We start from the raw sequence: 25,193 nt of genomic DNA, 5'->3' as shown, positions 1-25,193 counted from the left end.
CCTGGGAGCGAGTCCCCCATGGCCATCACCCAGCGTCGGCATCGCATTGGGCTCCCTGCTCAAGTGGGGAGGCTGCTTCTCCCTCCCTCTCTGCCCATCCCCCTCCCCTGCTCAGGCTTGTGCTCTGTCTCTCAAATAAATAAATGCAATCTTAAAAAAAATGAAATTTTCCTCATGCCATGTGGAATTATTGAGAAGAATGAGGGAGCAGGTACTAAAGAGAAGAGGTCCAAAAACTCGCCCAAGTAAGGATCACTGACAGTTTCCCGAGGCCTTAATGATTTTTTTTTTTTAACATAGATTGAAAAAATCTCATGTTTCCTTGGGGCAGGGACCATGTTTTCTATTCTGTTGTATCTTTTTCACAAACTGAGTAATTTTCAAAAATTTTTGCATTTTTCACAAACTGAGTAATCAGGAAACATTATTCTTAAATTCCTTTAATTTTTTTCTTTTTTTTTTTGGAAGTTGGGAAAACCTTGAATCTGTAACTTGCCAGGACAGTGGGAATTTATTTATGAAAAAGGCTTGCAGGTCAGGCTGGCTTCGTTCCTATAGTAGCCATGCTCCTGGTAGGAGGATTTGCTGAACCACTTCTGTTTTTCCCATGAACTGGAGACGAGACTTGTATAAAGTGACAGAGATAAAAGTAAGCCTCAATTTATGATACTACTTTTCTGCATAGCTGGGAAGCCAGGCCGTGCTATTCATCATCCAGGGGAGAGTCAGATGGTCATGACTTCATTTCTTTTACATCATATTTTTTCATGAAAAGTATGTCATCAGTACCCTTAGGAAATAGGAGTATTCCTTTGAGTCCTAGAGGTACTTGGGTACTGTTGGGACCTTTTATCTGGTGGATTCTGTCTACCTCAGTGAATAGACTTCTGACCTTGGAGTTCAATTTTTCCTTTTTTTAAATGGAAAAACCATAAATATATGAAAAAATAAATATGCTGAGGAAATTATCTGTCTGATTGGATGCTCTGTCACTCTGGGAAATTATTATACTATTCCAGCCTTTATAGAAAATTCCTAAAACTTTAACATGGAGCCTCCCCTATATTTTCTGTTAGAGTGTGTGTAGTTTTACAAGAAAGTTAATGGATTTTATGATAATGCATTTAATTTTATCTATGACATTTTCATAATTCAATATATTGCCCCTCAATCAAAACAAACGTACTTTTGCTTAGTCAGTCACTAACATATAGGAAAGGTACTGGTTTAGTTGTTCAAAGAAGCAAGGGTTGGAAAGAGAATTTTTTTGTTTGGTAAAGTTTCAAAATATCAAATCAATGAGTTCAAATGAAAATGACTTAACGTGTTGAGTAGCTGTGTTATTTATTTATTTATTTATTTTATTTTTAAAGATCTATTTATTTTAGAGAGCGAGAGCAAATGTATGCCCAAGCAGCAGGAGGGGCAGAGGTAGAGAGAGAATCCCAAGCAGACTCTCCACTGAACTCAGAGCCCAACATGGGGCTCGATCTCACAACCCTGAGATCATCACCTGAGCAGAAATCAAGAGTTGGTTGCTCGATGGCCTGATTCACCCAGGTGTCCCTAAGTAGCTGTGTTTTTAAAATCCAGGCTTCTCTTTGTCACTGCTCCGAAAAAATGAAGAATTATATTATTTAGTCAGTGCTATCTACTGACAGTTCAGACCGTGTGAGATTACTTTGAATATTTGAAAACATGAAAGTGTTCAGACAGTTTATGTTTCCATGGAATTATCTTACTACTGTATCACTCAAGGGTGTGGTTATAGATGATAGGTATCGCTCTTGCTATTTAAGCAAAAAAAAAAAAAAAAAGGAAAAAAGAAAAAAAAGATTTAACATGAGGAGTTAGGTGAGTTATGTGCTTGCTACCTGTTGGAAGGGCTGGGGCATTAGACTCCAGGCTGATGCTCAAGGAATGGTTCCAGAATTACACTGCAGAACTGGCCATTAAGGGAGCTGCTAGTGTGGTTACACTTAGGAACCTGGAGTTTCAGGAAATCTGTATGTTCACTGCTGCTTTCACCACTTAAGCCACTTCCAGGATTCTTGAAGCAACTCTTGTGTTCTGGAATATTCTGCCTTATCTGTGATTCATGATCAGACTGTTGTCAACACAGTTAGCTTCAGAGCTTTCTGTTGCCTGCTAGACCTACACCAGCACAACAACACCTTGAGTACTGCTTCTAATGGTGAAAACTAAAATGCGTGGAGAATGCTAGGTACTAAGGGAGTCTGGGAAATGAAGTTTTTTTGTTGGTTTGTTTTATAGCATTCTATCCTCTGCAGTGTAGGAAGGCAAATAAAGAGATCCAGAGCAGAAGTTGAGCTAGCCAGTTGCTGTATCTACTACGAGTGCTCTTTTTATCATTATTATGTTTTAAACATTTTAAAAATTTAAATTCAGTTAATTAACAAAAAATGTATTATTGGTTTCAGAGGTACAGGTTTGTGATTCATCAGTCTTATATAACACCCAGTGCTCATTACATCACATGCCCTCCTTAGTGTCCATCACCCAGTTACCCCGTCCCTCCAGCCCCCTCCCCTCCAGCAACCTTCTGTTTGTTTCCTGTGATCAGGAGTCTCTTGTGGTTTGTCTCTCTCTCTGGTTACATCTTGCTTTATTTTTTCTCTCTTCCCCTATGATCCTCTGTTTTGTTTCTTAAATTCCACATATGAATGAGATCATGTGGTAATTGTCTTTCTCTGATTGACTTATTTCACTTAGCGTAATGCCCTCTAGTTCCATCCACATCATTGCACATGGCAAGAGTTCATTTTTGATGGCTGCATAGTATTCCATTGTAGATATATACTACATCTTCTTTATCCGTTCATCTGTCAATAGGCATCTGGTCTTTTTCCATAGCTGGGCTAGTGTGGACATTGCTGCTATAAACATTCAGGTGCAGATGCCCCTTCAGATCACTACATTTGTGTCTTTGGGGTAAATACCCAGCAATCGTTGAGTTGAACTACAAATGCTCTTTGTTATTCCCTGTGATTGCTAGAAAATAATCTTTTTTTAAAATTAATTATTTTAAAAATTTTATTTATTTATTTGGCAGACAGAGAGAGAGATCACAAGTAGGAAGAGAGGTAGACAGAGAGAGAGAGGGGAAAGCAGGCTCTCTGCTGAGTAGAGAACCCGATGTGGGGCTCGATCCCAGGACCCTGAGATCATGACCTGAGCCGAAGGCAGAGGCTTAACCTACTGAGCCACCCAGGCGCCCCTAAAATTAATTATTTTTATTAACATATAATGTATTATTTGCCCCAGGGTTACAGGCCTGTGAATCATCAGGCTTACACATTTCACAGCACTCCCCATAGCACATGCCTTTCCCAATGAGAGAAAAGAATCTTAAATTTAGAATTCAACTGATTAAATGAAAGAAACAGTTTTCAGATATAGACCATGTATGTTTCATTTAGGTCTCCATGTAGATATTTAAAATAGATTTTTTTGGTTTTATTATCTAAGTCTGAGAAAGAACATCTAGTAATCATTAATTACATGGTCCGATGTGCCAGCTGGAATAATTCAGGTATCTATGTGTATTTATAGTTTAAATCCCATATGTCTTCTCTTTAGAACTTGGCTATCTTTTGCAATTAAAACTTTTCCCACTGGTAATTATGTTAGTGCATTTAACTGAGATTATTTTTTTTGCCATAGAGAGCATTAAGTAGAGCAAATGGAGCATAAGCAACATTGGCTGAGTAAACAATAAATTAGAGTCTGTAAAGGTTAAAGAGCATACTCCTGAATATTCTATGACGTGAATTTTCCTTTCCATGGGTCATACAGTGAGGACAACTGGCGTAACCCAAAGTCGGAAAGACAGAGTAAACTATGATAAAATGAAACATCTGAAATGAACAGGCCTTACTGTTAAATGCCCTGACTTCTGAGGCCATCTGGTGAAAATCTTATTGATAAATGAGAAAAAAGTTTTGTAGACTTAATTGCTATTAATGGAACTACTACTATCTTTCATGTCTGGTGTTAGAGGGGACTTCTCTGATTGCCTTTGCTAAAGGTGTATCCCCTCCTCCCTGGACCCTCTGTTTTGTTGCTCATCGTTAAATATTCTTAGAGCACTTAACCGCGATCTTCTTTTTATGTGTCTGTCTCTGTACCTCATTAGAATGCAGCTGCCTGAGGATTAGGGCTTCGCCATGTTCACTGCTCCCAGAACTCACAACAGCCCGGCACATAGTGGGTGCTGAACACTGGGACAAACGAAAGGGGAACTGCATGGGAATAAGAATCAGAGGATCCGGCCATAAAGTTCAGCAGGACACTAACTGCCTGTCAGCACGGTGCCTGTATGCTCCATGCAGTTGGGGGATAGTATCTGTCCTGCTAAACCTTGTATCTGCTCGGATGGGACCTGGCACCTAGTAGATTTCTTAATAAATATTTGTTGGATAAATTAACTAACCATGACTCTAGCCATTAGATCTTTTTTATGTTTAGTTTCCTTATTTCGGGGTGGAGGGTCAGATAATCTTTAAGTCCCTATTTATTTGGGAGAGAGAGAGCGTGTGAGCATGCCTTAGGAGAGGGGGAGGAGCAGAGACAGTGGGAGGAGGGAGAGGAGATCTTCAGCAGGCTCCATGCTGGGTGCGGAGGCCCTGATCCCGGGCTCATCTTGAAACCCTGAGATCCTGACCTGAGCTGAGATCAAGAGTCAAATGCTTAACCAACTGAGCCACTCAGGTGCCCCTTTAAGTCCCCGTTAAGATTTAACATTCTGTGATCCTAGATCTATATATTCTTTGCTTAGTAGTATACTTTGTGTTTTAGTTTTGTTTGTTTGTTTTTGTTTTGAATCCTCAGGAGAATTTTCTGTGGTCTGTTCCGTTCAGCAAGTTATGCATTCATGATTTTTATTTGTATATAAAATGAATTAAGGACATAAAATTTGCCTCCATTCAAGAATGTTGACATTTACTGTATATGCCTAATGTATAGTAACCACGTGTCTTGAATGAGACAGTGTTTTTCTCTATAAGCACAATTTATTCAATAGCAGTTATATAGTGAGTTAATCTTATACTTTTACAAGATTTCCTATTTACAAAAATCACAAACCAGGAGAAAAAAATGGTTTGCCGTGCCATATGCTGTAATTTTTATCCTGAAGAATAAGTCCTTAGTGTTTGTGGCCTGCTCTACGTGTAGTGTCGTTGATTGAAGACGCTCGATCAGTGACTGGGAGGAGACGCCTTCGGTGTCTAGTTCCGATGCTTCTGCTGGGGCAGCTCTGTGACTGTGAGAGCCCGTTCTTCCTTCAAGAAAGCTGGTCCACAGGGGCACCTGGCTGAGTCGGGAGAGCACGCGACTCTTGATCTTGGAGTTGTGAGTTCCAGCCCCATGTTGGGGATAGAGATTAAATACTTAATTAGAGATTAAATTACTTAAATAAAACTTAGGAGAAAAAAAAAGAGCTTGTCCATGAAAATAATTAATGATGTTAATAGTGGTTTATAAATTTTTGTATGTTAGAAGAAAATGGAAACAAACTAAATGTCAAACATTTGGTATATCTTTTTTTCCCCCTAAGATTTTATTTATTTATTTGACAAAAAGAGACACAGCGAGAGAGGGAACCCAAGCAGGGGGAGTGGGAGAGGGAGACACAGGCTTCCCGCTGAGCAGGGAGCCTGATTCGGGACTCCATCCCAGGACTCTGCGATCATGACCTAAGCTGAATGCAGACGCTTAACGACTGAGCCACACAGGCACTCCCACATTTGGTATATCTTGATATAGACTAGTATGCAATCTATAAATCTGATGGTGAAAGAGGTAATATTTATTACTAAAGAATAAGACTATACTGTTAAGTGGACAAAGAAGTTCTAAAACTATATAGAATGTGACAGGGTTGTTATGAAAAATATGTGGGTAAAGATGTCTGGAAAGGTCTAAGATTAAAAAATATTAAGACATTGTTGGTTGATGGAATTGGAGTTGATTTTTAAAATTTATTTATATTTAAAAATTTTTATCCAAATGAGCACATAGCACTTGTTATTGTAAGAAAAGGATTACCAAAATTTTCAAAAATGAATTATCAACTAGGTGTTCTATTCAAAATACACAGGCAGAATAAAAAGTAAAGTAAAAAAAAAGTCATTTTTTTCTCTGCTAAATTTGACTAGGTATCTTGAATTATTTTGTGGATAATTTATTGGGAAATATTTTTTTGGTTGCGAGTAATATTAATTTCGTTGGAACCTGCCCAGATCTCAAAGTACAATAATACTTGTTGAAATTATTTTATTAAGAACAGTTGTAATACTGTCCTTTGACTTTTCTTAGTAACTGTGTAATAATATAGTTACATTCGTGATAAACTAATTTAGTTTTTCAGTCAGTTCCTTATAAAACATTTGTTTACTGTCCTGTCACTTATACCACAAACTATTATTTATATGTAAGATGGAATTATTTCTTAATGATGTGGGTTTTCCAAGATGTGAACTTCTTTAATTTTGTGATCATAATATTAAATATACATCAAGTGTAATGTAGAATATACTTAAGATATAGCCGTTTCTTTCAGGTTCTTAAAATTTGGGGACATGAACAATGTATGGACAATGCTATTTAATATGAAAATTCTCCTGTCCAGTTTTGTCTTTTCTTGTAGAGGGTGCACTTGATGGTTATACACTTGGGCAAATTTATAGGACTGGGAAATTTCAGATGAGGTAATAGGAGACTTCAGGCAGAAGACAAATGGCACCGTAGAGCCAGGTTTCTAATTTACTTTAATCTAAAATAATTTCCTAGGGGTGCCTGGCTGGCTCGGTCAGAGGAATGTGCAACTCTTGATCCTTGGGGTCATGAATTTGAGCCCCTTGTAGCATGAAGAGATTACTTACATAAAACTTAAAAAAAAATTTTAAAAACCCAATTTCCTAGCCTTTCCTTTTCTTTCATGACATTGATATTATTTGAAGAGTATAGGCCAGTTGTTTTATAGACTCTGAATTTTGGGTTGTATGATTCAATTTTTTAAGCATATGAAGTTGTATTTTAGTTTCAAAAATGTGGAAATATATAAGAAAGAAAACATTCACCCATGATCCTGGTACCCAAGGTTACTATAGACATTTAGGCAAACTTGCTTTTTTTCCCCCTCTGATTTATTTTTCTACATAATAGGGATCATTATATATACGCAATTTTTGTATCTGATTTTATGAGAATTTCCCAAGTCATTGAAGGCTCTTTGAAAGGATATTTTTAGTAGCTTCCTTATATTCTTCATTACAGTTGTACTAACATGTATTTAAATACTCTCTTATTGTTGGGCATTTAAATTGTTTCAGCAGCTCAGGACAGTCTTGAGTTTCGGAGCCTCTTTCTAGATAAGGATTCGCTTTCTCTTGATGTGCCAATGTATCTGTCTGCTCAGAGTGCTTGTCCTGCCATCTGAGTGACCGTGCATTGTCATTTTCTCAGCCTGACTTCTGGGAGATCACAGGGAACTGAACGTAGCTGAGTTAAACAGATGTTCAACTTGGCTGCATCTTCAGGGTCTTGCCGGGCTTCGGTCTTCTTTTTTTTTTTTTTTTTGAAGATTTTATTTGTTTATTTGCCAGTGAGGGAAAGAGAGAGAGTTCGAGAGCTGCGCAGTGGGCAGAGGGAGAAAGGGACAAGCAGGCTCCCCACTGAGCAAGGAGCCTGAGGCAGGACCTGATCGAGAGCCACTGGGATCATGACCTGAGTTGAAGGCAGGTGCTCAACCATCTGAGCTACCCAAATGTCCCTTAAACAAGCTTCAATTCACGTTATTTTTCTTGTCTGTGGTGGCCACAGCAGGAACCTGGTGCGGGTATTTACAAGATGGCCGGTGAATCCCTGATAGGGAGACTTGGGGAACACGGCCTCTTTCCAGAGGTCAGGGGTGACACAGCGTAGGTCTTGGAAATGACGTTGAAGGTGGCCGTGGCAAAGCTGCCCAGTGTGGCAGAGCTGCCCCTGGCTGGGCTGTAGCGGTCCTCAGCACCGGCCGTCATCAGGAGCTTCTCGGGCACAGGGGCTGAGACCATACCTCTGGGGGCGCAGTGAGGTGCCCTTGGGCAGAGCCATAGCAGCCGGTCACCTTGCCTGGGACAGCGTTGGGTGGGCACATCTTGTTCCCCAGGTAGGCTTGCCACATGGAAAGCTCGGCCAGGATGATGGCCCCATGGGTGGTAGCGGTTACCTCCTTGGAGCACTTAACACCCAGCCCGACGTGTCCACTGTAATCCCGATGGCAACAAACGTCTTGAACCTGGTCTGCTGGGCAGCACCGTCTGCTTTCGTGCCGGCACGGTCTTCAAAACCTCATCCTTGAGGGATGCGCCCAGGAAAGAGTCCGTGATCTTAGATTCTCTGATGGGCAGGGAGAAGGTATAGATCCCCTCAGGGACTTGATCTTTATGTCCTTAACCAGGGGGCCCAGTGTGGTGACGGGGATCCACTCCTTGTCCTCGCCCTTGCCTCCCTGAGCTCTTCATGCTCTGTGGCCTCCACCCCGCCCTGACCAGAGCTGCAACTCTGGCCCCAGATGCCAGATCTGTGGCCTTCCATTCTAGGGGCCCCGAGCCCTTCCAGCGCACTGGCATCGTCCGCCGTTTGGTGGTTTGGTGTTTTCTTGGAGAAGAAGCTGATTTCAGTCTTAGTGAAACTCCTTGGGGTCTGAGGGAGTTTCCTTTTGGTCGGAGGACTACTCTGTGGTTTCCCAGCAGAAACAGTAGCCCACAGATGGGGATTTGGTTCTGGCGTTCCTTCTGGGGGATTCGTATCACCAACGGAGGAAGCAGAGGTTGGGTAAGTCTGTCACCTCCCGAAGCGGTTCTTTCCCTCAGAATGAAGGAAAATTATATGCATCATCTTCTCTGTGACTCTTTTCCTAGTAGTGTCTTGTAATCCTCCACACTGCACCCAGCCCGGTAATCACCGGCTCCTCCAAATGATCCATGACTCTTACCCTTGGGTCCCTATTGCCGCCCTCATGCTGTTCTGTGTTCTCGTGTATACACAACTTGTATACAACTCTGGCTTCCCTACAAGGCTTTGAGTTTTCTATCAGTTGGACTTTGCGCTGCAACACATCACATCAGAACTTAGTGGCTTAGGGCAGCAGCCATTTATGTAGCTCCTGATTTTGTGGAATCAGCAGTTCGGGCTTTGCTCAGCAGGGCTCAGCTGATTTTTGCTGGGACTCACTCAAAGGGACAGCTGCTGGGTCGGAAGAGGCTGGCTGGTTGGTGACTGGGACACCGCCGTTACTCTCTTGTGGTTTCTCACTCTTCAGTGGGCTGCTTGCTCTTGTTGATGTGATGGCTGCAGGGTTTCCAAGAGCATCAAGAGGGCAAAACCTTATTGACAGTAGTGGGACTCTTCCAGGGGCTGGACGGGTCTTAACCGGAATTCTGGGAGTTTTGGTTAAATCAAATGGCTTCAGGAATATAGTGAACTAAAAAACTACTAAATAGCTGTTTAACTTATTGTATTTTATGGCAGTAAATGAATGTGATGCTTCCTTTGTGAGATATGAACTGAAATACTGGTTCTTGCTAATGTATAGCAAATTTGTGAGATTATAATCTCTTGTTTAGGAAACGTGTCAAGTGGTTAAGCTGCTTTTCCTATAGAAATGGCAAAGTCTCTTATTTGTAGTCTAAACGATTAGTCTGCAGAGCCTCCTGGATAGTAAGGAAGTGAGTATGGGGCAACTGGCTGGCTCAGTGGGTAGAATGTGTGATTTAATCTCAGAGTTGTGAGTTTGAGCCCCACATTGGGTGTAGAGACTACCTAAAAATAGAATCTTTAAAAGAAAAAGAAACGAGTACCAAGTTACACGGGACTTTAGTGTTTATGAATTTAGTGTGTATAGACTAGAGGGGATCATAACGGAAGTTCAGCATAGTGAGGCATTTAAAACAGTTTGAGAGATAGAAAGCCTGGGGGCAAAGCAGATACAGGCCTGCCTCTGAGTTACTGCAGTTTCCAGTCCAGACCAGTGCAAGAAAGTGTAATATCACAATAACACGAGTCAAGTGAAGTTTTTGGTTTTCTGGTGCATATAAAAGTCACGTTTCTCTTCCATGGTAGTCTATTAACTGTGAAGTGGCCTTATGTCTACAAACTGTATATACCTCAATTAAAAATATTTTATTGCTGGGGCGCCTGGGTGGCTCAGTGGGTTAAAGCCTCTGCCTTCGGCTCAGGTCATGATCTCAGGGTCCTGGGATCGAGCCCCGCATCCGGTACTCTGCTCGGCGGGGAGCCTGCTTCCTCCTCTCTCTCTGCCTGCCTCTCTGCCCACTTGTGATCTCTGTCTGTCCAATAAATAAATAAAATAAAACCTTTAAAAATATTTTATTGCTGAATAATGCTAACTCTTACCTGAGCCTTCAGCAATTATCTTTTTGCGGAGAGAGGGTCTTGCCTTGACGTTGATGGCAGCTGACTCAGGGTGGTGGTTGCTGAAGGTTGGGGAGGCTGTGGCAGTTTTTTAAAATAAGACAACAGACAGGTTTCCTGCACCGGTTGAGTCTTAATTTCATGACAGTTTGAAGCGTGTGTTGCTGTTCTGTACCATTGTGTGACAGCAGAACTTCTTCCGTAACTGGAACCAGTGCTCTCACATCCTGCCACTGTGTTGGCAACTACGGGTAGGTGGGGTTCTACATCCCTCATGGTCATGGCAGCGGTCTTCACGGCATCTTCACCAGGAGCAGATTCCGTCTCAAGAAACCACTTTCTTTGCTCATCTCTAGGAAACAACTCACTATCCATTCAAGTTTTATCAAGAGATTCCAAAAATTTGGTTCCATCTTCAGGCTCCACTTGTCCTTCTAGTTCTCTGGCTACGTCCACCACATTTGCAGTTCCTTCTGCCTCTGAAGTCTTGAATCCCTCAAAGTCGTCCATGAGGGTTGGAATCGATTTCTTCCAAATTTATATTCATGTTGGTATTTTGGCCTTTCCTATGAATCATGGTTGTTCTTAATGGCATCTGGAATGATGAATCTTTTCCAAAAACTTTTCAATTGACTCTGCCCAGATCCATCACAGAAATCATTATCTATGGCAGCTCTAACCGTATGAAATGTATTTCTTAAATAAGAAGACTTGAAAGGTAAAAATGACGACTTGATTTATGGCCTGCGGAATGGATGCATGAATCACGTCTTACGTCTCCATTGGCACTCTTGGGTGATCAGCTGTACTGTCAATGAGCAGTAACATTCTGAAAGGAACATTAGGAATAAAGGAACATTCTGCTGAGCAGTAGGTCTCAACTGGGGTTAAAACAGGTCTCGGGGGCGCCTGGGTGGCTCAGTGGGTTGAAGCCTCTGCCTTTGGCTCACGTCATGGTCTCAGGGTCCTGGTATCGAGCCCCGTGTCAGGCTCTCTGCTCAGCAGGGAGCCTGCTTCCTCCTCTCTCTCTGCCTGCCTCTCTGCCTACTTGTGGTCTCTGTCTATCAAATAAATAAAATCTTAAAAAAAAACAAACAAACCAGGTCTCCGTAGGGCTTAGAATATTCAGTAAACCATGTTGTAAACAGATGATGTACTGTTCTATAGGCTTTGTGGTTCCATTTCTAGAGCACAGGGAGAGTAGATTTAGCGTAATTCTTAAGGGCCCTAGGATTTTTGGAATGGTGAGTGAGCATTGGCTTCGGCTTAAAGTCACCAGCTGTATTAGCCGCTAATGAGAGAGTCAGCGTGTCCTTTGAAGCTTTGAAGCCAGATAATGACTTCTCTAATTATGAAAGTCCTAGATGGCATATTCCTGAAGAAGACTGTTTCATCTACACTGAAAATCTGTTGTTTAGTGTAAATGATGTAGTTTTGGAATAGAGGTGAGGTGTGGTAGGGTGGGGTCCAGAGCTGAACGCCAAGAAAGAATTCTTGACATGTCTTTGTGCAAAAAAAGTGGTTTTATTAAAGCACAAGGAGGACCTGTGGGCAGAAAGAGCTGCCCTGGGGTTGTCAGGAGCAATTGATCATACACTATGGGGCTGGGGCAGGTAAGGAAAAAGGAAGGTTTTCAAAAGAACTTCCATAAGCTAAAGAGGACAACCTACAAGATTCTGGAGGCCTGCCTTGGCCATAGTCAAGTCAAGGTGGTTTTTCCCTCTAGTAAAGCATTAACTTTAAGACAGTAGGGAGCTTCCTAGAAGAATACCGTGCATGTGCCACCCAGGATGGGGGTGGGCTGGGGGGAGGTTGCAGGGGTCAGTTTATGCTTTGTCTTCAGCTACCCTTCTGCTCCCTCATAACCACCTGCATTAATTATCTTAGCTCCATCTTCCGGATGATTTGCTGTAGCTCTCTGTCAGCACTGGCTGCTTGTCCTTGCATCTGTATGTTAGGGAGTCGGCTCCTTTTCCTTCCACCTCACCGCCCCTCTCTGCGGGCTTCAGACTTGTCCTGAGCACCTAACTCACTTCCCTGAGCCTTCACAGGACTGAAGAGAGTTAGAGCCTTGCTCTTGGATTAGGCTTTGGTCTAATTCATTCTCTCTCTCTCTCTCTTTTTAAGATTGTATTTATTTATTTGTCAGATTGAGAGCAGAAGCACCGAGAGCTACAGGCAGAGCAGGCAGAGGGAGAAGCAGGCTCTGTGCTGAGCGAGCAACCCGACGTGGAACTCAGTCCCCAGACCCTGGGATCATGACCTGAGCTGAAGGCAGATGCTTAACGGACTGAACCACCCAGGTGTCCCCTAATTCATTCTCTTAAGAGAAAGTTAGGGCTGGTTTGGTCTTCTATCCAGACCACTAAAGCTTTATTCTTATCAGCAATAAAGCTGTTTTACTGTCTTTTCTTTATTTAAAAGGATTTATTTTAGAAAGAGAGGGAGAGCCCGTGTGGATGTGCGCGCACTGTGAGGAGGGGGCAGAGGGAGAGGAGACAATCAGGCTCCCGGCTGAGCGTGGAGCCCACCTTGGGGCTGGTTCCCAAGACCCTGAGATCATGACCTGAGCCGAAACCAAGCGCTGGCCACTTAAACAACTGAGCTACCTGGGCACCCCAAGCTGTCTCACTTTCTTATCATTGATGTATTTATATATGCACTTTAAATTTATGCATTCACAACTTGGCTGCCTGGAGCAAGAGACCTAGCTCTCGGCCTGTCTCAGCTCTGAGCCTGTCTCAGCTCTCCACATGCCTTCCTCACTGAGCTTGATCATTTCTAGCTTTTGCTTTAAACTGAACAATGTGCAGCTCCTTCTTTGACTTGAACACTGAGAGACCGTTGTTGGGTTATTAGTTGGCCTAATTTCAGTATTGTTTTGTCTTAGGGATTAGGGAGGCCAGAGGAGAGGGAGAATGACAGGGAAGAGTCGTCAGCGAATGGAGCGGTCAGGGGGCATGTGACATTTGTGGATTGAGTTTGCTGTCTTCTTACATGGTGCCGTTCTTAGGGCTCCAACACAATTCCAGTAGTGACATCAAAGATCACTGGTCACAGATCACTGTAACAGATATAATAACAATGGAAAAGTTTGGAATATTTTGAGAATTAGCGAAATGTGACATAGAGACACAAAATAAACAAGTGCTCTCTGAAAACTGGCTCTGATAGACTTCTTTGACACGGGGTTGCCACAAACCTTCGATTTGTAAAAATTGCAGTATCTGCAAAATGCAACAAAGCATTAAAAGGAGGTGTGCTTGTGTAAGAAACAACCGGGGGGAACTGCGTTACTGAGGCTAAAATGAATTTCAGTGATACTTTCTTTACTCTCCTCCCCTCTTCTGCCTGCCTCCCTCTTCTTTAAAGAATCCTGTTGGTCAGTCACTCGTTACATGGAAAATTACCTTTGCCTTGTTATTTACATTGTGTTTTAAGAATTTTGGAAGGATATGGGAGTCCTTCACAGAAGAGTTAGAATCAGAGGTTATTGTGTTCTGGCTATAGCTTGAATTTGAAATAAGAAAGGGCAAACATAAAAGTTTTAGTCTTACACTCTGAAGATTAAGTTAAGAAATCATTAGCAATGAACTTGTGTGTGGCAATTTCATTTACAAGCCATTTGGCTAATGACTGCACGGTAAGCATTTCTTCAGGCTCACACAGCTCTCTTGAAGCTGAATTGTTTTTGCAAGTTGACACACACTGATCTTTTCTGGTTTAATGTTTGAAAGACGCATTACACATCTTCTTATGAGAAAGTTATTTCCCATTGGTTATAGTAGAATTATATTGTAATGTGATATGATTGGATAATAACACATTATCATGAAAAGCAGGAGAAGATAAATTTATCAAGCAGTTGAATTACCAGAGGTGCTGTTGCTGTGAGAGAAAACCCAGTTACCTCTGGGGTGTGGACAAGAAACGTCCTATTTCCTACTGGAGGTCTAAAATTGATTACATTCAGGCTGGTGGCCTTACACTGTTATTCCTAGAACCACAAGATTCTAGAGGTATTAGGACTTTAGAAGTTATCTAATCCTACACTGTCTTTCAAAAATAAGGTTATTTGGGGACGCCTGGGTGGCTCAGTGGGTTAAAGCCTCTGCCTTGGGCTCAGCTCATGATCCCAGGGTTCTGGGATCGAGCCCCGCATTGGGCTCTCTGCTCTGCGGATAGCCTTCTTCCTCCTCTCTCTCTCTGCCTGCCTCTCTGCCTGCTTGTGATCTCTGTCTGTCAAATAAATAAATAAATAAAATCTTAAAAAAAATAAGGTTATTTGGATGAACGGTCTCTTGCCCAAAGTCACACTGGAATCAGAACCCAAAGACCATAATATCCCTGAACTAGTGACCATTACTTCTAAATACGGAGTGTCTCTTCTCTGTTTATACAAAGTATACATTCCAAATAAATAAATAAAATCTTTAAAGCAAACAAACAAAACAAAAAACCTGGGATTGGGTCCTGCATCAGGCTCCTGGCTCAGCGGGGAGTCTGCTTCTCTCTCCCCCTCTCTGTCAAATAAATAAATAATAAAATTATTTATTTGACACAGAGAGAGAGAGAGATCACAAGCAGGCAGAGAGGCAGGCAGGGTGGGGGGGGGAGGCAGGCTCCCTACTGAGCAGAGAGCCCGATGTGGGGCTCGATCCCAGGACTCCGAGACCATGACCTGAGCCGAAGGCAGAGCTTCAACCTACTGAGTCACCTAGGTGCCCCTAAATAGGTGATTCTTTCACAAATTTCTACTTCTAACATTTCTTTGATAATTTATAAACACATTTATGTAAACTACATATGTATAAATGTGTATGTATCTTGTCAGTATTTCAAAAGAGTTGATATTTATTTCATTCGCTGTTAATATATTATAACTAAATTATTAAGTTATTTTAAGGTGTGTCCTGTTAATGTAGTTTTTTCCCATTGTCTTTTTTCCCCAATCAAAACAAATGGAACCTTTAGAATATATATAAATCAGTCCTTAATCTGATTAATTTTAAAAAGGGCTGTGATTCTATTATGCTCTCTGTGATGTGTCACATGTCTCACCCATGTGAACAAGAAATTCTTGGTTATTTTCTACTTTCTTTTTCTTTTTTTCCCCCATAGTATTCATTTTTTTCTTATTATATTTTCTTATTATATTACCCATGTTAGAAATCAGCTGGTTATTATCATTATATGTTAAGAATGTGGAGGGATTTTTGTTTTTCTTTATGATTAGGAAAGACATTTGCTTGTGAAATGCGCAAAATTAGTAATATTTGCCATGGAGTTTTGAAGCCAATTCCCAGGCTTATCCAGTGAAAAGATAGTGGAGCTGGTAATAAAACCAAGGTCATATGAGGTTCATTTTTCTTAGTGGATGGGAAACAACATCACTTCCCCAGAGAACAAACTAGCTTTTCAAAAACAATTAAGAGTTCTGGGGCACCTGGCTGGCTCACTGTCTGTAGAACATGTGACTCCTGATCTCAGGGTTGTGAGTTTGAACCCCACATAGGGTGGAGAGATTGCCTAAGAAATCTTAAAAAGGGGTGCCTGGGTGGCTCAGTGGATTAAGCCGCTGCCTTCGGCTCAGGTCATGATCTCAGGGTCCTGGGATCGAGCCCTACATCGGGCTCTCCGCTCCGCGGGGAGCCTGCTTCCTCCTCTCTCTCTGCCTGCCTCTCTGCCTACTTGTGATCTCTCTCTCTGTCAAATAAATAAAATCTTTAAAAAAAAAAAGAAATCTTAAAAAAAACAATTAAGAGTTCTTAATATAGATTATAATACTAACATAGATGCAAGAACTAATAGGCATGGGGAACTTCTAGCATCTTCTTGTTGACTGCAAGTCTGATTCTGCTAAAAGAAGAAGAAGGCATTATAATGGAAAAGACCACGCAATAGGTGTCAATTTTGTTGACTTTGTAGCCTTAAGAAAATAATTTGAACTGTTTTTAGCTTTCAGGCAATAACATCTGCTTTTCCAAACTTCTAAGTTTATTGTGAGGATTGAATGTGTATAGTGCATGTGAAAATATTTTGAAAGTAGTGCTGTACACATGAGTTATCATTAAGCCAGAATATCTGATGCATTCTCCTTTTATCTTACCAACAGTGTCATCCCTTTGAAGGTGGACGAAGCCAGTGGAGAGAATTATAATTCTGTGTCTTTCAATGACTAACAAATAATATATTGTTGACATGCCTTAAAAGGAATCCTGGGAAAGTTGACCTTATTAGAGTTTATAATATCAAGGCAAGGTAGTACTGCATATCATTTTAAAATAAAAAGTAGAATTTGGGGTACCTGGGTGACTCACTTAGAACAGGGGAACTAGCTACTCCCTGGATGTGACAGGAAAAGAATTCCTATGAAAGTTTAGTTATGATAGTGTTAGGAAGGCTAAAACTGGGAATTATGTGAGTTTTTTGAAAAGTTTAGGGCAAATAAACCAATAAAAACAAGTTAAACACAAGGGAACTGACTCTCGTTGGCTTGTTAAAATTGAAGCTCCTTCCAGAAGGTAGTGGAGGATATGGTCTCTGATTAGGGAAGATGAAAAGCCTCTTAAAACTATTCTTTAGGGGGCGCCTGGGTGGCTCAGTGGGTTAAGCCTCTGCCTTCAGCTCAGGTCATGATTTCAGGGTCCTGGGATTGAGCCCCGCATCAGGCTCTCTGCTCAGACGGGGAGCCTGCTTTCCCCTCTCTCTGCCTGCCTCTCTGCCTACTTGTGATCTCTCTCTGTCAAATAAATAAATAAAATCTTTCAAAACAAAACTATTCTTTACTGAAAATGCACTGCAGAGACTGACTGAACATTCACCAGGGACAGATGTAGGAGGTAAAACATTTGGGTTTAAGTGTCTTTGTTTTTAGCATTACTATTTACTGTGTTTGGAGTGGCCACTGTGCATGTGTGGATGTCTGGATGTGGAGTAGTCCATCCTGATCTGAGTTTAAGCCTCATTTTGTGTTCCTCTGACTCGGATTCATCTGTCACAATTTATAGATTTTTAGTGATACCGAATGCTGAGAACGTGGGTATAAGAAAAAATTGATGAGGGTTACCAGCCTCGAGTCTACAGTTCATCCCTGATTATCTGTAGTGAGATCGATGAGTCAAATGATGGTCATGGACACAGTTCTTCAGATGTCTGCTCTCCGTGTGGGGACCTGTCAGTTACGGGACCAGAGGAAGAGAGGGTAGTTGAACATTAAGAGCACCTTAAAATGCCTGGGGACCCCTTATCGAACTTCTCTTCCAAAGCTGATATGATATGGAGCAGCTTAAAATGAGCTATTTATTTGGCCATGCATTCTCATTTACATTTTCTGTTCAAATTCTTTATAGCTCACGTCAAAAGAGAAGAACAGAGCCTGGCAGCAACCCTTCTGTAAGGCCACGTGTGAAGCTTAGATTGATGTACTGTAAGAGGGATGCTAAAAATAATGTTCATAGTGAATCTGTTTTCCAGTTTTATTTTAAGATTGGGCTTTTTAAAGCTATCTTCAGCCTTGCATGGAAGTACTTATTTCATGAATTTATATAGAAGTAGCAATTCTGGCCAAGTAGAAAAAAATGACTAGTTGATTCATTTTCCTAGAAAACTTAACAGATGCTTTCCTAGAGATAAAACATAATCAAATTTATTTAAAATTGACTTGGTGACTTTCCTATAGTAAAACTGGCTTTAAAATATGCATTTAGCATAACATATTCAAAGTTAGAATAATGGTACCAGCTACTCCTTGACTCTCTGAATTAAAAAGAATTCATATGTAGTTTTCAATGTCAGTTGAATTAACTTATAAGCAACTTCCAATGGGGAAAGAAATTAAGTTGGCACTTTTTTTTTTTTGACGCTGCTTCTGCAAAATAAATTTGAGATTTATAGAGTGACCTTAGTTCACACTAGAATAGTAATAACTCCCAATTCTGTCTGTGTGTGTATGGAGGGGTAGGGTGTGTATAAATCTATCTAGGAGGACATCTTTTTGGTCTTGATCGTTAAGACACTAATCACAGAAGCAGTATGTAAGCAGTGATGCATTCTGAACTGAAGGTAAAATAACAATAGAGAAGACATAGTTTCTAAAAGCCGCTCTACATGGTTGTTGAAAAACCTGGTTCTTAAAAATACATGAGTTTCTGAAAATCTTTCTATGTAATTGATTTTATATGGTTTTGCAACCAAATTGCTGGGATGGCCAGCAATCTATCCAAGAGCGAAAAGTATCAAAGTGAAAGGGCCGTAATGACAAAACATCAGATCTGAGTTTCCCATTTAGAAAGCGGGAGGTGGTTGACGCCACTCTATAGTATTAGGACTGGGCTGGGGTATGAACCGGATAATCGTCCTATGCAGTAGATATCTCAGCTCCTCCCAAATTAATTTTAAATATCTTTTAACTTTAGAACAGTTTTAGACTTACAGAAAATGACAGAGAGAGTGCAGAGGGCTCCCATATACCCCACACCCAATTTCTGTCCTTGTTAAAATCTTACATGAGTATGGTACATTCATTACAATTATCAAACCAATATGGATGTATTTTTTATTAATTAAAGTCTATATTTTATTCATATTTTCTTGGTTTTTACCTCCTGGTCTTTTTCTGTTCCAGGAGCTGTCCAGGATAGCTTACTGTACTTGGTGACCCAAGTATGTTTAGGACCTTCCTAACTATGACAGCTTACCAGACTTCTCTTATTTTTAATGATATTGATAGTGTTGAGCACCAATTAGCTATTCGGTGGAATGTCTCTTAATCGGAATTTGTCTGACGTTTTTATCATGGGGTTATATGTTTTTGGGTGAAAGACAACAGAGAGAAATTGCCCTTTTCATTATATCATATCAAAGGGACATACTATTGGCATGATTTATTACTATTTTGTTTAACGATTTATTTATTTATTTTGGAGAGAGAGGGCAAGAGCACACATGTGCTCACGTGCACGGGGGGAGGAACAAGGGGAGAGGGAGAGAGAGAATCTCAAGCAGACTCCTCACTGAGTGCAGAGCCCCACATGGGGCTTGATCTCATGACCCTGAGATCTTGACCAGAGCGAAGTCAAGAGTCACACTTAACTGACTGAACCACCCAGGTACCCAGCATGACTAGTTACTGTTGATGTTGACCAGTAGCATCTGACTGAGGTAATGCTTGCTGGGTCTCTTCCTGTCCCTACTGGATTCTGTGGGAGGAAGTCACTATACCGAAGGAGTGGGCGTTCTGCTTCTCTTCCTGAGGGTGGATTGTTTATGTAAATTACTTGGACTTCTTCTGCATGGCAGATTTGTTTCTTCTCCATTTATTTATTTATTTAGTCATTTATTTATATAAAAATGGACCCATGGATATTTATTTTATACTTTGGATTATAATCCATTTATTTTGTTGCTCAGACTGTTCCCTTGGGAGCTCTCTCAGTTGCCTCCTGCATCCCTTTGACGAACTTCCGTGATTGGCATGTGTGCACGTGTGTGTTTTGAGCACTTCTTTGCTTTCTATCACTGTAAGATGCTCCAGGTTCATCTTTTCTATTTCCTGCCCTTGTTCCAGAATCAGCTGTTTCTCCAAGGAGCTCTGGTTCCTTTTATGGAGAATGGTATTAGCAACCAAGATGTGGACGCTGTGCTCATTGCTGCTGGTACGTAGTTGCTCCGAGGCCCTCTCAACGGACAGATCAGGGCGATTATATGTGTGTATATGTCTGTGTGTATATAACCTGTGTATATACACATATTTATAAATATTTCTTAGATGACCATCTGCATTTATGTTAAATGAGTTCATATTGATATCGCCAACTCTAATCGATTGCCACATGTAACTCTAGCCTACTCTTCTCGCTTGTTTTATTTTCTCATCCAACAGTAAGGAACTTGGCTCTGGCCATCTATTTATTTACTTCATTGTTCATTCCAGTTCACAGGGATAGCAGTAACAGGATTGTTAACTTGTATCCCTGGGTGGGGGGGGGGTAAGAATCCAGCTTTATCAGTGAGAATACTGGTTTCTTATACGCAATTCCTTTTTGCCTTTACTCTTGCAGATTTCACTCATTTCCACTTACTTAGGTCAGCACTTAGTCCTCTACACCTATCAGTGAGGTTGTTTCATGCATTTGTAATATAGTTAGAGTGATTTATCACATTCTGCATTCCATTCTGGGGTCTTTGATGATTAAAAATGCATGCCTTCAGGTTCACTCTTTGTGTTCTAAAGTTTTATAGGTTTTGACAATGTATAGTGACATGTATTCATCACTACAGTGGCATGTACCCAAAATTATTTTTAGTTGTTTAATATTTGACCAATTTTGATTAAAAAATCCAGTGGTTTTTGGAGATTCAATCTAATATAATCTGAAATGTAAGCCAGTGTATTATTTATATGTGGGTACATAAAGTGAGTTTTAAGTTATCATAAAGATATCTCATAACCTTAAGTATATAATTATATTTTATATATTTAATAAGCACTATGACAAAATTCCTGTAATTTTTCTGGTATAACAGTCATGTCAGATGGTTGCATTCTTTAATCTTCTCCAAATTATTTGCATTTTCAAAGAAGAGTAGATATTCATCCAAATATATCCTACCCGGTGTTAAGATTTTAGATAGTGTTAATGAATTACAAATAGGTATGTGGCATTGGGAAATCTCGCTCTCTAGGACCAGCCTCCTTTACTTACACCCTAGTGTTTTTATTATATATATAGATATAAATAGTATAATATAATATGTAATTATACTATATAACTACATATTATATATTATATATTTTTATATATATATAAAATAGCTATATGTTTGGATTCATTTTCAAACCTTCTTCAAGTCTTACTTCTTTTGGACCACCTTCAAGTGATCCCCAAGTCACATCTTCCTTATGAAACAGGGATACATTTCTTCATCAAACAAGTAATTTTTTTTTTTAAGATTTTATTTATTTATTTGACGGAGAGAGATCACAAGTAGGCAGAGAGGCAGGCAGAGTGAGAAGGGGGAAGCAGGCTCGCCACTGAGCAGAGAGCCCGATGCGGGGCTCGATCCCAGGACCCCGGGATCATGACCTGAGCTGAAGGCAGAGGCTTTAATCCACTAGGCCACCCAGGTGCCCCCAAACAAGTAATTTTTGAGCATCTTCTACATGTGTGACATTGTGTTAGGGGCAGGGTTCCAGATTATAGATTAGCCAAAGTGGGTGACTAAAATGCTCTTGGAACTAATGGCTCCCAGACAGCCAAATTTCACAAGTCAGTTAAAAAACAACATACAAAAAACCCCTCCAAACTTGGACAGTGGAGGTAAAGTTGCCATCTTTGTCTATTTTGTCAAGTGTGTTCATTAAAAAAGAACAATAGATAAAAAACAAACAAACAAGACTTTCATGAAATAGGGTTTGTTTTGCCCCTTCCAAATGTCTAATTTAAATTGCAGACTGTGTTCCTTTCTCTAATTAATACAAAATTCCCCTCCCCCAATCCTTTATTTGAAGACTTTTTTTCCTCACCAACTTAAGCTATTATTCTACTCCACAGATGTTAAGGGTGGCCCTTTATTATTATTTATTATTTATTAAAAAAAATTTTTTTAAAAGAGAATGAGAACTGATGTCAGAGATTTGACAGTAGTGAATAATCATGTTTATCTTTTGTCAAGCTTTTGATACAAAGTAAGGGAAATGCTGTGGATAATTGGTTCTTTGGTTGACAATCTAAATTAGCACATGCTATTTCATAGTGAATTCTCGCTTAATAAATATCTGCTAAATGAATAAAAAAATGAATCTTTTCAAATCATCTCATTCATTAATGTGAAGATTGAATCTAACATCTGACAGGAAATTCCTTTACTGCTAACAATCTGGCATTTTCTATAGTTTGTAGATTAACATAATAAAAATATGATCTTTGTTCTAACTGGCCAGTGGTAGAGTTTAACTTTGGTTTTCTGACTTTGTTGGAACCTTTTTTCTTTTCTTCTTTTTTTTTTTTAAGATTTTATTTATTTATTTGACAGAGATCTCAAGTAGGCAGAGAGGCAGACAGAGAGAGAGGGGGAAAGGAGGCTTCCTGCTGAGCAGAAAGCCTGATGTGGGGCTCCGAGGTCATGACCTGAGCTGAAGAAAGAGGCTTAACCCATTGAGCCCCCCTGGCTCCCCACATCCTTTTTCTGAATAAGAAATTATTTTTTTTTAAAGATTTTGTTTATTTGAGAGAGAGAGAGATAGAATGAGAGAGAGAAAGAGCATGAGAAGGGGGAGGGTCAGAGGGAGAAGCAGACCCCCCTGCCGAGCAGGGAGTCCAAGATGGAACTTGAACCCTGGACTCCAGGATCATGACCTGGGCTGAAGGCAGTCACTTCAACTGAGCCACCCAGGCGCCCACTGAATAAGAAAGTATTTTAAAACTAGGACATTTTCTTATTATTGCTTTCATTTTGAACCATGTTTTACATGCAAGCTTTGTATAGAGCATACCATGAGATTTTGTGGATTTAGTGACCCTATAAATCTAGTTCCATTACCTCTAAGACCCAGTAAAACTGGGATTTTGAAAAAAAAATTATTTTAAGTCTTTAGGATATAAGTAAAAAAACAATACGCTTATGAAGGTTTAGAGATTTCTAAAATTTAATTAAGAGATGATTTCATTTTTTAGAAACCTGTTTTGCTTTATTAAAGAAATACATGGCCATCAAAGTATATTTAGAAAACACAGATAAAATGATAAGGAGATAAAACCTACCCATAATCTGGTCACCTAGAAGTTAACCACTTTTAATATTTAGGCATAGATTTATCTTATATTATACTTTTATGTTATGTGATTTGAAAATGTATATATACACACATATATACATACATGTATTCTATATATTATACACTTAGGTTTGATGATTTGATTTTTTACTCAATAGTAGAGAGTGATTTTTTCACATTAATTATTAGGTTACACCATTCTTAGTGGTTTCTAGTATATTCCATTGTATGATAGGTCCCCTGTTTAGATGTTCCTACGGTAGCCCTCCTCCCTAGTTCTGCTTCTGCGGTTTCAGTTACCCACTGTCAGCCGGTCAGGTCATGGTCTCAGGGTCCTGGTTCGAGCCCACGTCAGGCTCTCTGCTCGTCCTGGAGCCTGCTTCCCCCTCTCTCTCTGCCTGCCTTTCTGCCTTCTTGTGATCTCTCTGTGTCAAATAAATAAATAAGATCTTAAAAAAAAAAAAAGAACACCAAGAACAAGAGAGACCACATTCACACTTTTTTATAATTATTCTATTTTATTATTTATTGTTGTTAATCTCTTATTGTACCTGATTTATAAATTCAACTTTATCATAGGTATGTATGTGTAGGATACATGGTGTGTGTAGGGTCCTGTACTCTCCGTGGCTTCAGGCCTTCCCTGGGATCTTGGAATGTATCCTCCGTGGATAAGGGAGGGGCTGTCATATTATTTCCAATTGCAATTTCATTTTAATCTTGTTAATTGAAAAGGAGGATCTGGGGGCACCTGGGTGGCTCAGTGGGTTAAAGCCTCTGCCTTTGGCTCGGGTCATGGTCTCAGGGTCCTGGGATGGAGCCCCGCATCGGGCTCTCTGCAGGCGGGGAGCCTGCTTCCTCCTCTCTCTCTGCCTTTGTCTCTGCCTACTTGTGATCTCTGTCTGTCAAATAAATAAATAAAATCTTTAAGAAAAAGAAAAAGAAAAGGAGGTTCTGCAGTTCACTTTTTAAGAGACAGGGATGCTGAGGTGTCTCCGGAGCTCAAGCGAAGCAGGGCAGCAGTGCCCTCCAGCGCGGGGAAGCTCGGCTCTGGGACGCTTCTCGCCTCTCCCCTCGTTGGCCTGGCTGGGCTGCAGCCGGCCTAGGCCTGTTTGTTGTTAGCCCTGCCGAGAGAGCAGTGGCCTCCGTGGCGTCAGCAGGAACAGAGCTGGCTTCATCTCTGCTCTTTGTCTCGGGCTTGGGGCTGGTGTGTTGTCCCCGCTGCTGCCATGTGATGGCTCGTAAGCAGCACCACACACAGGCTCTGTGACTCCTTTTGAAAGCTCTATTGTGGGATGCTGCTGAGTTGTAGTGCAGGGGAGGTTTTTGCTAGTGTGTTGCTTTTGGTTTCTTTCAGATGTGAATGTGCCTCCCTCTAAAGACCCCCAAGGAAGGAAAGCACCAGTTTTGGACAACTAAAAGATGAATTAAATTACCCTTTGCTTGAAGCCTCCTATAATGCAACAGTAGCATAATAAAAGACTAAGTGCCCAGATTTCTTTGTCTACTTTGCTTTGCAGTTAATCACCGTAAGAGAAGTGAGAAATAAGAGAATGGGGTGAAATGATATTTGAATGGGGCAATCAAAAATGGATGGGATTTTGAGCCTAGTAACAAATGACCAGGGAGCACAGAAATGTGGACAGTGGGTTGAATTTTTTATTCATTTGTAAAACATTAATTGAGGGTCTGTGATGGACCAGGAATGATACGGAATGTGGATACATGAGGATGACAGAGTTCCTGCTTTCTAGGAGTTAACGGGACAGCCGGGGAGATGGAAATAGACGACCAGAACACAGTTGTCTCTATGATACAGGTTTCTACAAGTAAGATGGGATTCAGAGTAGGGATATCACAGGCCAGCCTCGGCAGAGTGACAGGCATCTTGGAGGGCTGATCGCTGAGCTGAGTCTTGAAGGACGTGGGGGGGCGGTGGGGAGGGGACTCCAGGTAGAGGAGACTGTGCAGAGGC

At 40.7% G+C, this 25,193-nt stretch overlaps 1 protein-coding gene and 1 pseudogene across 6 annotated transcripts in view; one reads left to right on the top strand and one right to left on the bottom strand.

Moving 5' to 3' along the window:
- Positions 1-25,193, top strand: part of DNM3 (dynamin 3) — a 535,138-nt gene that overhangs the window by 35,096 nt on the left and 474,849 nt on the right. The window lies entirely within an intron of this gene.
- The window catches only part of LOC123928206, a 38,580-nt pseudogene continuing 21,199 nt past the window's right edge, over positions 7,813-25,193 (bottom strand).

The sequence above is a fragment of the Meles meles genome, chromosome 17, assembly GCF_922984935.1.
Source record: "Meles meles chromosome 17, mMelMel3.1 paternal haplotype, whole genome shotgun sequence".
Classification (NCBI taxonomy): domain Eukaryota; kingdom Metazoa; phylum Chordata; class Mammalia; order Carnivora; family Mustelidae; genus Meles; species Meles meles.
This window is presented reverse-complemented; position numbering and strand designations above follow the sequence as displayed.